Raw genomic sequence first — 13833 nt, 5'->3', positions numbered from 1 at the left:
AATGAGATCTGTAGCGTCTGTTCTGGTGGAAACTTTGGTGCTGCATCTTCTCAACTCTCAGTTTTAGCAACTATGAGACAGATTAACGGACGTGACCTTGTTCTCAGTAAACCTTCCCTCACAGTTTGACCATCAGAGCTCCTCTGCATCTCAACTATAAAACCAAACGGTGGTACAAGAATTATAAAATTATTATTATGTAATTACATTTGATTGAATGTCCAGCACACAGGACCAGACAAGCGTGTAGGACTGCAGGTAACAATTACTATCATTAGAGATTCATCTGCCAAAATATTTCTCAACTGAAGGTGAAGTCTATGATTCATGGGAAAGATGGCTGATATTTCAATCAGCCTCCTCCAGTATAGCGAGCGATACTCGGGCCAAGACTCCCTCGTCCCTGCGACTGAACTCTAGACTTCGATTTTTCCAGATGAATGCAGATACATTTTAAAAGCTTACTTAAAGCTAAACCGATAACTGATGGGTTCCGAAATCGCCGAGGAGGGGGTGTAGGGGCATGGTGAGCGCTGCATGCAAATACCATCATGTACTGTAGACCCTGGGGAAATTTCTGGAGGCTATTAAATGTATGAAAAAATAGATACTGAGCTTAATTTCAGCCAATGTGTTCCACCATCACATAGACTGCTTACCTGCCCCTAAAACGTGATTGGTCAATGCTGCTCGGTAGGGCTGCAACGATTAGTCGACTAATCAATGACTAATCGACTATTAAAATAATCAGTGACTATTTTAGTAGTCGGCTAATCGGTTTGAGTCATTTTTCATACGAAAGTACTACTACTAAAAGTACCCCAAAATACTCTTACTGCAGCTTCTTCTGTTCAGATATTGTCAGCTTTACACACTCTCCCATGACGGTGAACTAAAACCCTTTGGCGTGAGTACGAAACAAGACATTAGATGACATAATTTTAGGTTTTGGGAGAGACACACCGACATTTTTCAACATTTTAACACATTTTTCGATAAAACGATTAGTCGACTAGTCAAAGAAATAATCGACAGATTAGTCGACAATGAAAATAATGGTTAGTTGCAGCCCTACTGCTCGGGCTGCAAACAGAGTAACCAGGATGTTTCCAATACCAAAATCTTGTCCTGTTGCTTCCTGTATCTGCTTATAGAGATTATCTATATTTGAAGTCAACACCAAAACAAATACACCCCTCCTCTCATTGCTCCTTCAGAAGCTGTAATCTCTTCAAAGTTATTTACATCACATTACTGTCATGATGTAGCTCCAGTCTTCATGGCAGAGGACGTGGAAGAGGAAGATGAGCTGTGTTAGTGTTGTATGGCTCGGCCACTTTCTTTGTTTCACATTCAAAGAGCCAGAGCGGTCTATGTACACCTGATTTTATTTTCAGCACATACAGAGAATGGACAGCAAGTCGTCCGTGAGGAGACGTTTAACGAATTTGACTCCACCTTTAATCAGTTGATAATTTTGTCTAATCATTGGTGATGGTCTTCAGATTTCTTGTTCTGTCCAACCAATGGTCTGACACCCAGGAAAGAATAAGTTTACTATCACATGAGACAAAGACGTCAGCAAATCTTCACAAGTAAGAAGGTGGAAGAAGTTAACTTTCGTCAGTTTTCTTGAAAAATTACTTCATTAATCGTTTGTTAAAATAGTTGACAGATGATTCTCTGTGACTAATCCATTAATCTATTAGCTGCTTCAGTTCTTTACTTTAATATTAACAAAACTAGGACAGGTGAAACTCTACAAGCCAATCAACAGGAGAGCATGACCAACCAATGGGAGGTGTGCTGGCTTTTATAACTATCATGCAAACTGATGATTTTTTTATGATTAGGGCTGCAACTAACAATCATTTTAATAATCAAATAATCTGCAGATTATTGTCACAATGAAGCAATTAAACAGTTTAGTCTATACATGCCAGAAAGTTAAATAAGATAAAATAAAATAAACAAACCTCATCACAATTTTCCAGAGCCCAAAGTCACCTCTTCAAATATCTTTTTTAGTCCAACCAACAGTCCAAAACCTAAAAACTAGGGCTGTGACGGTACATGTGTTTGTGTCGAACCGTTTGGTACGCGACTTTCGGTTCGGCACGACCCTGTACCGAATTATTGGGCGCAGGATATTATTTTATTTTATTTTGTTTTATTTTAATTCCGTTTTTGCGAGCCGAACCATTTAAACTATCTAGTTCCCCGACGGACATAATTGAGTGACGGATCAAGTTCCGTAAATCTCCGCTTTCACTTTGTGCAGCGCATTCTTGCATTTTGACAACATGACAAGTGAGCCTGACGAACCTGAAGACCCACCTGCAAACCTTAAGTCCTCCGTTTGGGAACACTTTGGTTTCAGGGTAAAATACGAAGATGGAAATAAACAAGTTGACAAGACAAAAGCAGTGTGCCAACACTGCAGAACAGAGGTCGGGTATGTACTTGGAAACACGTCTAACACGCTAACGCATCTAAAGCGACACCACCCGAGTTTGAACGTTAACCGGCACGACTAGAAAAAGCAATCTGGTGCAAACTACAATATCGTTGTCGTTTAAAAAGAAAGAGCGTTTCCCTGACCATCGCGCTAAAGAAATAATCAACGCCATTGGAGTTGAGTAAAATTGTTTAAGCTGCACTTTAGATATAAGCATGTTTTGTTTACTGCACTTTAACAAAGTGGGAAAGCTAAGTAAGTTCCTAGTAAAACTGAATCTGAGCAGGCTTTAAAGCTGACCAGCTGCACTATACTTTTTATTTTAATTGAGTTAAACTGTTAAAGCAGAAATGTATATTTATATTTTTCATTCAAAAAATGTGTTAAAAAAACAGCAGGATTTTATTTTTCACTTTTATATTTCTATCTTCATTCAAACAATGTGAAAAAGCAGGATTTTATATATATTTGTTTCATTCAAAAATTGTGTAAAAAGAGTTAACTGCTGTGGTGGTATGTTTTAATAAGGTTACCAATAAGTAAAAGATATTTAATAGTTGTCTATTTTTTTCATTACTGTACCGAAAAAAAAACGAACCGTGACTTGTGTACCGAGGTACATACCGAACCGAGATTTTTGTGTACTGTTACACCCCTACTAAAAACTATTATTATTAACTATTACTATTAGATTTAAACTCTCTCATACATCATTTGAGTTAGCGTGCATACAAGAGGAGAAGAACGGAACGTGGGAAGATAATATAGACATGTGCATGATGGTAAACGATATGTTGTCAAGCATCAATGCATTTTATGGCGACGTTACATTATCGGCTACAAAAAATGAATTTGCCCTCGTATTACATTACATGAAAGTTTATCCAGGGACGATTACGGTTAAAATTTCATTATACATGACAAACTTCCATGACTCTTCCAAAAGTTCCAATGACTTTTGCCCATGTCAATGATTATTCTCAGCCTCCAAAACGTGACCGTGAAATTCGATGACTTGTCCAGGTTTTCCATGATCTTGGGAACCCTGACATTCTCACATTTAAGAAGCTGAAACCAGCAAATGTTTGACATTTATGCATAAAAATGACTGAAAAGATTATTCAGTTATCAAAATAGTTGGCACTTAATTGTCTTTCTATCAGCTGATTATTTGTTGCAGCTTTATGTATGGTACATTCTCTATAAAGCATTCCAGATAATAACTTTATTTTTTTCCAATATTTTATTCTATAGGAGACACTGACTTAAATATCAGATTTACCAGTGCAAGTGTCCACTATGCCCAAAAGTGTTTGACTTCATGCATCAAGTGTAAATCCCATCATGCTCTCTGCCTCAAACCTCTTACATGACATGACTCACATTGGCCAGTAGGTGTCTCACTACTCTAAGAGATAACGGCCTGTGTGTGACTCCAGCTGGCTTAAGACAAATGCTGCATGCTGGCAGACAGCAGTTGGCCTTTAGCCATCAGGTAGGAGCTAAGATCTTGTCATCCCCTTCAGGTTGCTATCATGCTGGGTCTGGGTACAAAGCTCACAAGCAGAGCAAACAGTGGATTAAGATTTCCACTCACCAAAGCAAACTTTAAACCTTTTCTGACATAAGCCTATACATTCTTTCAGAGATCACATCTGACCGAGTAAACAGCATCTCAGAGGTTGATAACAGCCCTGACGAGCTGCTTGTTTTTGTGCTAGGGGAATAGAAATAACATCTCTTTGCACACAAAGAGCTCACATCTAAATGTGTCATGTGTCACTGTCACATAAAGTGTTGATCTGCCTATACCCTGAGCGGTGTCAACACCCCCTGGCAGCAGCCTGTTTCTGCTCGTCTGCTGTCAGTTTGCTCTCTGTCTGAGCTTCCCTGTCAGTCATTATCCATCCTGGACCAGCTTATATCTCTTAACTTTACAGCTCCTTCCGACGCCCACACCTCCAGCTATGCTACTTCAAAAACACAGAGAGAAACTACACCCCCTCCTTGTGAGTCAGTGCCTATCCAGTCCTCACTAGCCAGGCCTTCTGATGTAAGAGTCCCCCCCTCTCTGCTCTTGGCAACATCCATGCGCTTCTGACAGTGAGCCGAGCTGAAATGTGTTGTGTTTGGTGACATAATTCCACGTGGTTAAATCCTCATGCTTCGCTTACTGAGGTTCAAGTCCGGTGAATGTTTATATGCCCGGCTAAAGCAACAACATGCGAGTGGTGATAAGGTGTGGGTGTGTGTGTGTTCGGATGGGCTGACAATGTTTCGGCATCACCAGGATGAGACTTCAGGGGGACATGACAGGGATCAGAGGAGGAAGCAGAGAATAACAGAGGAAGAGTGACAGAAAGTGGAATGATTCATGTTGGAGCGATGGATGTGTCGCTGTAAAGCTAAATGTGACTCATTACACTGCATAGCAGGTGCTGTTGAATCAGCCCTGTGTGAGTCGGCTGCCTCTCCCTCCCTCCGTTCCTGTTGTCAGACAGCTTTTTGACATGCACATACATACTGCGGCTCAAACACAAAAGGCACTGGCAGCCTAACAAGCCTTGTTACGAAAGGGCACAATGAGCATCAGTGAGTGTTTTTGTGTGTCGTCATGCACATGCCAGTGTATTTGTGCATGTGACAACACATTCCACATCGTGCACTGACCCTTTACATTCCTGTCTCCTGTGGCCCTGAAAACAGGTCTCCACCAACTCTATTCGGCGTGTCCTCTGTCCTCCTTACACTGCCTGTCTCCTGTCCTTCTCCTCTTCACCTCGACCTCATTTTACAGCAGAATATTCCAACTTTAAAGGGATAGTTCACATCTCTCCAAGTAGGGCTGCATGAGGTACTTACCCATCGTCAGTGTGTTACTGTAAATGTCAGTCAGCACGCCCCCAGATTGGAGATGCAGGCAGGAGTGCTGACAGCTGATCATATTTTAATAGCCTGAAAGAATTAATATCACATAAAGTGTGTGCTGCTTTACCTCACCATCACCGTCAGACAGCAATTTCTGAGAGGGGACCAAAGCCGTTATATCGCTCTCTTTAAAGCCAGAATCCACTGAGAAAAACTGTGATTCAACATCTGTGAACACTAGAGCTGCTGGTCTACTGCTGCCTACACCACTTAATTGTGTTATTGTGTGACTTTGCCGTTTAAATTCAGATTAGAATAGAATGATCTTCACTGTTACTATAGGCACAGGTACAACAAAACTCCATTTGGCTACTCACTGGTGAATTTAAAACTAAACAAAAACAAGACAGAAGACAAAACTCAGAAACACAGAGGGTTCACAAACTTAGTATCTGATCAAGGCAGCAGCTCTCCTGGTCAGTGTCCTCATATGACTGCTTTTGTCAGTGGAGTCTGGTGGCTTTGACGAGAGCGTAGATGGGGAACTGAAGCCGGTAAGGGCTTCCTTGTCTGAACAGTCTGTCTGCGGCACGTTAAAGCAGTGAAAACATTCTCAATATAGCATAGACTTAAAATGGTTCAATTTTTTTGAGGTGGCTAAATTATGTTTTGCTGCTATCCACCTCCACAGCAGCACATTGCTCATCTTTTGTGTCAGTACTCGTGCCTGCTTCTCCAAACTGGGATCGTGTCAACTGACATCTACTGTAAGTAATATACTTGCTATAGATAAGTACTCCATACAACCCCAATACAACAACAAGGCCATTTCCTAGGAGGTCAACACATCAGAGAGCATCTGCTGCATATTTGACAATAGCTATGTTTCCATCCAAAAGTGATTCGAATCATTGGGGAATGCACATTAAAAGAAATATGAATCCTGTGTGTTTCCATTAAATGTACGAACTTCGGTGAAAACTACGAACTCGCGCGAGTTTTCCACAGAACCGGAAACAAAACAAGTCTCGCATTCTTCTTCTTCTTCTACGTTTTCTGGCGGTTGGCAACCAGCTCGTAAATGCATTACCGCCTTCCCGACCCGGAGTGTGGATATCACCATGGAGAGAGGTGCACTATGTCAGACTTAATTCGAACATAACTGTTTCCATCCCCTATTTTGCGAATCAACATTTTTTCGAATCAACCAAAACCCAGCTAAAGTGAGCGTATTCTAGTTTGTGCGAATCAGGGGATTTTAATTCGAATTTTGGCGTTTCCATCATAATTTTCCGATGCGATACTTCCAGATGTGCATCTAAACAGGCTGATGGAAACATGGCTAGTGTTTGTGGCAGTGGAAGGAACAATAATACTTAAATTATGAACAAGTGGTCGATTACTCGATTAGACGTTTAACCTCTATCAGGAACTACAGATGAATCAATCAATGAATCAGTAAGTGAATTATAAAGAAAAAATACAAGACCATCTCTTATTCCAGCTTCTTATTTTTAAGGATTTGCTGCTTTTCTTTGATGTCATGCAAAGTTGTTTAAGTGGTTTTTCAAGCATAAATACCAAACACTCGACAGCCTCGACCTCGTACATATGAACACTGTTTTTTCTTGTCTTAAATTGCGATTAAATATCTTTAGGTTTTGGACTTTTGGTCTGACAAAACAAGACATTTGGAGATATCACCTCCAAAACATTAAGATGTGCTTTAAATAATTAATCAAGAAAATGATCAGCAGTTTGAGTATATAAATAATCAATAGTTGCAATACTGTGCCAAAAACATAGCTAAATACTATCTGAACAGATTAGTGTTACACTGACAAAAATGTCATCAATAACGAACACTAAGCATCCAAATGGGGTATAACATGACTTTATGGGTGGTAACCACTGAAACTTCCCCATTAGCCTTTTCTTGACCAACATCTGACAGCAGCTGCTTTCTTCCCTTGAACCCAATTTTTTTTTACGCAAGACGCAATGAAATGTTGATATAATTCAGTGGAAGTCTTGACAGAACTGTGGCAGTGCATCACAGATGGCTCTATACAGCAGAAACACTGTAAGAACCTGGCAGTCAAAGCACCAGACTGTTCCGAGTCTTAATCTCATTTGCTTTTGTATGTGTATACATGTTTACTCAGCCCTCCATCTCAGCCCCAACACACATAGGCACATATTAACAAGGGATTAGCGTGTCTTTTGTGTGGTGAATGTGTGTGAGGGAGGGACCACTTGTGTGTGTGTGTGTGTCTTTACAGAACTGTACCTCAAGTGTGTGCAGAGAAAGGTCACGAGATGTGAGACTGCGAATAAAGGATCAGACATGAGATTTGTGTAACGTTCAGCTTTGACAACTCTGCCAGTCCCTGCCTGCAGCTCTGCAAGCCTGCCTTTGACACTGAGCAGCCCTGCGAGCCTCGCTTCTCAATCTGCTCCCACTGTGTGTGTGAGAGCACCACAAATGTCCTTCTCCTCTTCTCACAGCAAGGCTCATGGACCCTAATAATCATGAGCAAAGTGCAGGTAACAGCCTCAGCCTTTTCACTGCACAAACCTCTGACAATGGTAGAAAAGAATCCATTTCTTCTTTTGCTCCTCCGGGCTGTCTGATTAAATTTACAGTACCTTGGTTCTGTCACTGTCTCTATAATGCATGCACTGTACAGACACATGCTTTCTGTTTTGCCTAGCAGGGCTTGATGCATTTGAAAAGCATGCCGCAGATGCACCAAAGTCAGGGAACTAAAGTAGGTCAGTGTGTTGAGCTGAGCAGTGAGGAGTCTGACAGCCCATTAAGCTGTGTACTCCTCTTCTTCTGTTTAGCACACACAGCACACACACACTAAGGCCATTCGCACTGTGAGGAGCCGTAGGCCTTCAAAGTCAAATCAGTTGTCTTTCAGGCAAGTTATCTTTGCACTACATTGTAGTAGGCCACACTGTCACATGAAGGACAGACACTGTACTGGGTTAACCCTGTAAACAAGTTAGAATCTAATGGGGCTGTCGAAAATGGCCAAAAACAACATCTAATTCCTTCTAAAAAACACACACACACACAAGTTCAAATCATTTGAATATCTATTATGTCAATAAGGACAAACCGATATAACCAGAGAAACAACTACTTGCAGATAAACCTATTTCAACGTAAACATGTCTTTTGAAGGATCCGCATTCCTACAATTTGCAAAGTAAACAAAATAATGTCCTAAAGCATAAAACTTTGCGTTGAGATGAATGCCTCGTAGTTGTTATTCTACAGCCTTATAATATAATAATGTATTTGAGTACTCAAACATGGAAGTTACTCAAAATGCCCATCCCTAATTTAAATTAACAATTTGCATTCAGTGACTTTCAAGAAAGAAGATGTCGGTATCTTGGAGCCTTTAGGTGCAAAGTTTCTCCTCCTCTGTGCTGCTGCATCACGGCTGCAGCTCTGTACCAAAGAGTAGTGTGAAAGTCAAGAGTGCTTATGCTGTGATCCATTTACGTTGCTACCAGCGGTGAGACTCAAGATGATGTCGTAAAATGTCGTTAACTTCCTGTTTAAATTGCCGATATGCATCCCTGTTTGCGTTTGTACCATTTAGGACCTAAACATAAACAAAGATGGATGCCTCCAAGAAAACAGTCGTTGCTATTGCAGTAGCGGAGCCTTTATTATTAGCAACACTGCTAGCTACTTTCACCAACACCAACAGATAAACAACACATTAAGGATAGACCGATACATCGGCCGGCTGATATATCGGGCCGATATTTGAGGTTTTTTACTTGTATCGGCATCGGCCGATACGCGCGTGAGGTCGCGGATTTATTTTTCCCTGGCACTTTTTTTCATTTGAAAGTATGTGGTTAAGTTGAACAAAGCTGTTGAATCCTACTGTGTACAGTAGTTGTTGTTTTATTTATGCTTCAGCTTAAATATTTGTTTATTTTATAAAGACATTACTGGAAGATTTAAGAGCACTCAACTCTTTTTTTTTATTTGAATGTATAATAATAATAATAATAATAATAATAATAATAATATTCTATCTGCTCTACCTCAACTTTCCATCTTGTTTTAGTATTTTTTATTGTTCAATAAATGTTTCTTATTTTAAACTTGAGACCTGTAATATTTGTTGTCATTGTGTCATTTTTTTTGATGTAAATTGTGGGAGCAAAAGCAGTATCAGCCCCAAATATCGGCTCAAGAAAATCGGCAGTCCATAATCGGTCATCGACTAAGGGTGATGGAAAAAAATCGGTATCAGCATCGGCCCTAAAAAAATCCATATCGGTCTATCCCTACAACACATACACGACATTCCACGCACAACAACACATCATAAAGCATTCCCATAAGGCATTATAATGTGTGCAAGTAATTAAAATGAAGACTCAAATTTGCTAAACAGTAAAAAATAATAGTAAAGAGCAGAGCCACATAGTAAATACAGGGTGCAGCCATCTTTGCTTTCGTCAGTCTTTTGAAACTCGTAGTCCTCTGAGTTCGTACGAGACCGCTACTGGTAGAACCACCTCAAAGAAGCATGTCATGACGTGTCGCTGCGTAATTTTGCGCAGCTTCCTGTCTTTCCTACCGTCTTACTAGCGGTAAGATCTACATGGAACGGACCATAGCTCTGCAGCAAAATCTGGGGACCAAAACATCAGCAGAAGTACACTGCATAGTACACTAATTAGCAAAAACAATCTCAGTTGACCGAGGGGTCTCCAACTGACAATTTAAATCTCCGACTCTCAAGGGGCAGCCCTACAACACTTCAAAGCAGGATTAGGATTTAAGAAATATATTGTGGGTCTACTTTCCCTCTCACTCCTGTTTTACAGTAACCAAAAGAACAACCTTACTTCCAACTTTGGTTACAGTTTTTGCAGAGCCTGTTAAAAAAAAACCCTGCTCATCGAGGAATGGATGGAGGCTCTATATTTCCCCGGGCTCTAGTCAAGCCTTCCCCTGGAGAGAGCACGATTGATCTGGAGCTAACAGAGGCCGGATTGATCACACACACTCTCTAATAACCTTCCCATACACACAGTGACACTGCATGTGGCTGCATATCACAGCAGTTCGATATACACTGCTTTCACTCAGCAGGTTAGCTGTTCACTCAGAGGTTGGTGGCACTGCCTGCGGAGGGACAATAGTGTGTGTGCGTGTGTTGCTGTCGAGGGAACATGACCAACAGCCTCTTCACACCATCACTTAACATGCCGCTGGTGTTCAGATCCCTCTGGAGGTTATTAAGTGAGAGGGGCAGTTTGGACCAGTAAGAGTAGAGAAGAGAGAATGTTTGCATGAGTGTAACTGCATGAAGGTCAGAAGGAAAAACAAAAAGACTGAAACTACATATGCAAACACTTAGATCTGTACATTCAAACCATGTGCTCCATTTGCTCATATTCTGAATATCAGTTTTTGCCCAAGGCTCTCCAACTGTCCTGCCTAGAACAGGGTGTTTCGTCATTTCAACTCAGAACACAGAACAGGTTTATAATTCGGAGGAATCACATGGTTTGCCAACACAGCTTACGCCACACTCCAGTGTCCCCGTTGCTTAGTGAATGGTGCTCTATCAACACACAACAGGAAATGAGACGATAATAATACCATTCCACATACACTCATCCTTAGAGACAACAAGACTGTGTATACGTGACTTATCGTGGCAGCATGATGCAAAAGAAGTCGAAAACAGTTTAATGTTGGCGTATCATTTCACAGTAAAAGCATTTTCTTTTTTAGAAAATCAATATGTGGTGAACCCAGTGACACCACACACACCCTCACCATTCTGACACTAAAGCAGCTGCGCTCTATCCTCCAACATCCTGAGCCATCAGCTCATTAATATTTAGGCCTGTCTGTGAAATAAGGATGATCTTGTGGGACAACAGAGCACCCAAGGATATACAGTGGGTCTTAAAAGAACGAGACGAAGCACAGAAAAATGTGAAGACGATTATCTTACCTAAACTGAAGGCTATAATCTTGATAGTGCAGCGTTTCTCAAAATCACAGCAGCGACACTGTCTCACATTTGTTCACACCATCTTACTTCTATTATGATCCTTGTTTAGAAGATGAACACAGTGACGCAATCATTTCGATGCATTGCTAGAAATGCTCTTGGTATCTGAGATGACAATCCGATCCATTTATCAGAACTAAAATTAACACTGGGCCAACTTTCTTTTCTTCTTTACTCATCATCATCATCATTATCATCATAATCTTAACCAGCAGCGACACAGACTGTGTCTTTCATCTTAGATAACATATTCTGGTATGTCTACTGTACATCCCACATGAAGGCTGTTTCGGTTCATGGGGAGCATATGTGCACGTAATTACTTTCAGATACAGTAAATTTCCTTCAGCTTCAGACAGTTTATGGTTATAGGATACATGATTTATATGAAGTGGTCCAGTATGTACAAGTATAGTTTTGAATGTGGGTTTCAGCAACATCAGCTGGGAGATAAACTTATGTTTATTTCGCTTGAGAGTGATTGCAATTGGAAAGACTGCCATTAAAGACAAAATCAAAATGCTTGGTAGGGTTTTTTTTAAACACTGAAAGCAAATACATGAAATATCATCTTTAAATTGAATGTGTGACCATGAAGGAAATGTGTTTCTTTGTTCCCACCAATGCTACATGTACCCTCTGTGTAATTTGCATTACAGCTAAAGACCCTGACCCTGGCTGTTGGTGAGTCTCTGGCTGTAGATGAGCGTCTGTTGCCCAAGTTTTTGCAGAGTGTCGCCAAAGCTGGCATGAGTTGACACTTGTCGGCTGTTTTTCAGATGCATTAGCATGTTGATTAGGTGTCTCAGACAGTGCAGCCCATCAGTGGATGAAATCACCCTAAATGGCAGCTCATCTGATTGCACGAGAAGACAAACGGAAGTGAGGAATGCAAACAAACAGCTGACGTCAAGAGGGTGTGAGATCGAAACAAAAAGTTCTTTTTTATTTAGCCATTGAGCTCGTTAGCATAAACAGTCTGTAATGGCTTGTGTTATTGTTCACTAGCGCATAGTTAATATCAGTTTTTTTAAAAATTAAGTCGTGTTGACTGACTGGCTAGCTAACTCGTGTCTTGAAACCATTGTGTCATCCAGCTTTCCTTTTATAATGACAAACACAGACTACTGCTGCCTGCTGTAATATTTCCTCTCATGCAGGCGCAGAACTTACATGCTAGCTGGCCATTGGTTGGAGTCATTAGCCCCTTTTACACTGCCAGATTTTCAGCGAATGTTGGGCCGTTTTGCCGGCAAGCTGCGAGCGTTTAGACACACAGAGCCGGATTGGCGAGTTGACCCGAGGTGCCCAATTTCCCGCCTCGTAGGGTAGACATATTGGTGGAACCTTTTTGGATTAGACAGACTGAGGCAGCCTTCCACAACGGGAGGGGCTGTTGATGACTTGTGGGAGGAACTGTTGATGACGCCGCACGTGCGACCCACTGGCGGTGGATAAACAGGAAACAGCTGATAGCAGGAATTAGCAAGCAGCTAGTAGCAGGAGGGAAACACAAACCTGACAGACACTAAAGATGAGCAACTGGGGAGACAAGGAATTGTGCGCCCTCCTTGTCCTCGCAAACGAAGAGGCCATTAACCGTCAGATGACGGGGACGGTGAAGAACGGGCCGACTTATGAGAGAATCGCCGAAGGACTGACCAGCCGTGGCTTCCCTCCCACGTCACTGTTTACGTCACACGCTGAGCTACACGTTTTGTTACTTGCTCACGCCCCCCATTCCCCCGAAAAAGGCGCATTCTGTATAAATAAACGTAGGTAGGCGGCATTTTGCTGCACTCCCCGATACTATTATATATTATACTGCCAATGCTGAAAAAAGACTGATTGGGCTTTCCTGCAAATTTACACAACTCCTATCTAAAAAGGGCTTTTGCGGCATGTTGAGTGCAAGATTGTGGCCAGACAAAGTTAGCTTTCGTTGCCACTTTTTCTTTGATGTCAGTTTTGTGTGTCTGGGCGTTAACAACTTAAGTTAGGAAAAAGGGAAGTTGCATCAGCAGTTGAATTCAATTTAGTGTATGAATTTCCTCTAAGTCTGAATCTTCTGTTTGTCTGTCTGCAATCTGAATTCATCTACGTTCTGGCTTGGTTACATTGTTAGTCATGATTATGTGTAGACTGGCATTCACCAGTAAGCAGCAATATGCCACAAGGATCGGGGGCAAAACTCAGCTGTGCCAGTGACTGTAACAGTGAGTGCAGGCCCAATTCAAGCAGTGCTTATCACTATGTTTTTCAGAAGACTGTGACTCCCTTTATAAATGTTTGTTTTGGTCACATGGGTGAATGATGTGCACAAAAGGCTGCTAAGTGTAATGGATAATTAAATGTTAAATGTTTGTGAGCAGTCTGTGGAAGGCTGCCACATAAATATATAATGAGAGCTTTATTTTCTGTTCTCAGCGCGAACAA

The 13833-nt window shown here is 41.2% G+C and overlaps 1 protein-coding gene across 8 annotated transcripts in view; it reads right to left on the bottom strand.

Annotated features, from left to right (window-relative positions):
• The window catches only part of ralgps2 (Ral GEF with PH domain and SH3 binding motif 2), a 104766-nt gene that overhangs the window by 72309 nt on the left and 18624 nt on the right, over nt 1–13833 (bottom strand). The window lies entirely within an intron of this gene.

Source organism: Epinephelus lanceolatus, chromosome 6 (genome assembly GCF_041903045.1).
Source record: "Epinephelus lanceolatus isolate andai-2023 chromosome 6, ASM4190304v1, whole genome shotgun sequence".
Classification (NCBI taxonomy): domain Eukaryota; kingdom Metazoa; phylum Chordata; class Actinopteri; order Perciformes; family Serranidae; genus Epinephelus; species Epinephelus lanceolatus.
This window is presented reverse-complemented; position numbering and strand designations above follow the sequence as displayed.